Source organism: Eulemur rufifrons, chromosome 14 (assembly GCF_041146395.1).
Source record: "Eulemur rufifrons isolate Redbay chromosome 14, OSU_ERuf_1, whole genome shotgun sequence".
NCBI lineage: Eukaryota > Metazoa > Chordata > Mammalia > Primates > Lemuridae > Eulemur > Eulemur rufifrons.
Window position 1 is genome coordinate 1,738,702 of NC_090996.1, and position 3,173 is coordinate 1,741,874.

A 3,173-nucleotide genomic window follows, 5' to 3' on the forward strand; every position below is an offset into this window, starting at 1 on the left:
AGATGAGATTGGCATTAGAATTGGTAGACTGAATAAAGCAGACTGCTCTACCCAATGAGAGAGGGCATCTCCAATCTGTTAAGGGCCTGAATAGAACAAAAAGGCAGAAGAAGGGAAAATCTACTCTCTCTGCCTGACTGCTTGAGCTAGGACATGAGTCTCCTCCTGCACTTGTACTGCGAATTACGTCATCAGCTCCCTTCAGTCTTGGGCTGAACTATATCACTGCCATTCCTGGATCCCCAGCTTGCAGATGGCAGATTGTGGGACTTCTCATTCCTCATGAGCACATGGGCACGTGAGATAGATAGATGGATAGAATATATTTTTACACATATAATATATAGATATAATATTTTTATACACATATAATACATTATATATCCTATTAGTTCTGTTTTTCTGGAGAACTCTGACTACTACAAAGGTTGGCAGCAGATTTGAGCAGACAGAAGAAAGAATCACTGAACTCAAAGACATTTGAAATTTTCAGGTCCAGGAAACTCAACAAGTTCTTAGTAGAATAAACAAAAAAAGACCCACACTGAGACACATTTCGGTCAAACTGGCAAAAGTCTAAGTGAGAGCCTTAAACGCAGAAGAGCAAGAGAAGAGCAGCTCATCAAAGACAAGGCATTTGAATAACATTGTCAGTTGACTTTTCAGCAGAAACCTCAGAGGCCAGAAGGTAGAAGATGATATTCATATATTTAAAGCCCTGAGGAAAAACCTGTTAATCGAGAAATATATAGCTGGCAAAATTGTCCTTCAAAAATGATGGAGAAATTAAGACATTTCCAGATGTCTTAAAAAGCTGAGCAAATTCATTATCTCTAAACCTCCCGTACAAGACATGTTAAAGGAAGTCCTTCAGGCTGAAATAAATGAATTCTGGACAGTTAACTGTGTAAGTAAACAAGCTATATAAAGATATAAAGCTCTCTGGTAAAGGTGAATACAAGGACAAATATAAAAACAGTATCATTATATTTTTATTTTGTAAATTCACTTTTTATTTTCTATGGGATTTAAAAACCAAATGCAGAGACGGACCTGCGGCAGGCCTGCTTCGGCCGCCTCTCCAGCCTGGTCTCAGCGTCTGTTTGCTTGGTGGGGCACCATGGGGAAGCGGGACAATCGGGTGGCCTGTATGAACCCAATAGCAATGGCCAGATCAAGGGGTCCAATCCAGTATTCAGGGCCAACGATGCAGGATTATCTGAATCGACCAAGGCCTATCTGGGAAGAAGTGAAAGAGCAACTAGAGAAGAAAAAGAAAGGTTCCAAGGCTTTGGCTGAATTTGAAGAAAAAATGAATGAGAACTGGAAGAAAGAACTAGAAAAACACAGAGAGAAATTGTTAAGTGGAAGTGAGAGCTCATCCAAAAAAAGACAGAGAAAGAAAAAAGAAAAGAAGAAACCTGGTCGGTATTCATCTTCTTCATCAAGCTCTGATTCTTCCAGCAGTTCTGGAGATTCTGAAGATGAGGATAAGAAACAAGGGAAATGGAGAAAGAAAAAGAAGAACTGTTCACATAAATCTTCTGAAAGCTCCATGTCAGAAACTGAATCAGACAGAAGGATAGTTTAAAAAAGAAAAAGAAGTCAAAGGATGCAACTGAGAAAGAAAAGGACATTAAAGGACTCAGCAAAAAAAGAAAGACGTATCCTGAAGATAAACCTTTATCGTGAGTCCTTATCAGAATCAGATTATATTGAGGAGATACGAGCAAAAAAGAAGAAAAGCAGTGAAGAACAAGAAAAAGCAACAGAAAAAACAAAAAAGAAAAAGAAACATAAGAAACAGTAAGAAGAAGAAAAAGAAGGCTGCTAGTTCAAGTCCTGATTCGCCATAACATTAAGAAAAAAATCAGGATTCCCTTATAAAAGAAAGTGCAATGTCCAAGGAAATTTCAACTGTGAAAATTACAACATATTTACTAAAATTCATGAGTTTTCTTGTTTTTAGAATTATTCCTGGGCTATTCAGTAGCCACTCAGATTCTGCTGTGTGAAAGGGCCATAATTATTGCCTGTTGCTTGAAGATCTATTTTTTTCTCTTCTAGTGCTTGATAACTCTGGGAGATAATATACTGCAGTTGTACTAGTGGTTAAGATATTTGGGAATAAAATTAATATTTTTGACTAGAAATGTCTAATGAGAAATCAACAGAAATTGAATCTGGGTACATCTTTAAGATGTAATCAGAAATGACCAGATAACTCTAGCTAAAATTTTTAAAGTAGGGATTACATTGATATTTCAAAATCCTTACTCTGTAGATAAGTGTATTTTAATTTTTTCCCCTTATATACTTTTTATTTACCTGGGGAAAGAGCTTTGGAGGGTGGGGGTGGTTTCCTATCTCTTTAGCTAGCAGAATAGCATGCCTTTGATCCTCACACGTCTTATGTTTGTGGACACAGTAGCCATGTTTTATGGGAAGGTCAGAGTTGGGTACCAGCAGTCTTGCCCTTTACTGGGCTTAGTGACATCCTTGGAGTCTGTTGTATGCTGCTTTGAGTGAATCAGAGAAACAGCCCTTTGCAGCATGAGAAAGCCCCAGAAGCTCTGGGATTTACCTCCACTTTAATAATACTGAATATTTTTCAGCATTAGAATGTGTTATGTCATTTGAATTCATTTTGATTATACTTTGGCTTTGGAGAGGAATTGTTTCAAATAGACACTGGTACTTTTTGAACTTGATAGCTAAAGATTCTAAAATGCATGTTTTATACTGTTAAGTTTTAACCAGTCAGGAAAATTTTATGTAACCGGTGATAGTTTATTTTTTTTTTTGTAAGAATTTTGTTTAGGCTGCAATGTTTAGCTTTTGTTAACTCCTTACTTTACTGTTTTAAGTTCATTGCTATGTTTAACAGCATACTTGCCAAGATATTTAGCATGTAAAAGGCAGGGTTTTGATTTTTTTTTTTTTTAAACAGCTTCCTATTGAAGCTGAGACTTACCATAAACAAGTTGAGTGGCAGGCCTGGTATGCTGTGTCTTGTTATATAAGGCTGTTGCCAGAATCTTAGTAAATATAATGTTTTAAACAAAAAAATAAACAAATAAATAAAAATAAAACCCAAATGCCTTAAATGTAGTTATAAATCTATTGGTTGGTACACAATGAATAAAGATATAATTTGTTACATCAATAACATA

The 3,173-nt window shown here is 36.1% G+C and overlaps 1 pseudogene; it reads left to right on the forward strand.

Moving 5' to 3' along the window:
• Positions 1-1,120: 1,120 nt before the first annotated feature.
• LOC138394542 (protein FAM133B pseudogene) lies at positions 1,121-1,856 on the forward strand (annotated as a pseudogene).
• The last annotated feature ends 1,317 nt before the right edge of the window (positions 1,857-3,173 follow it).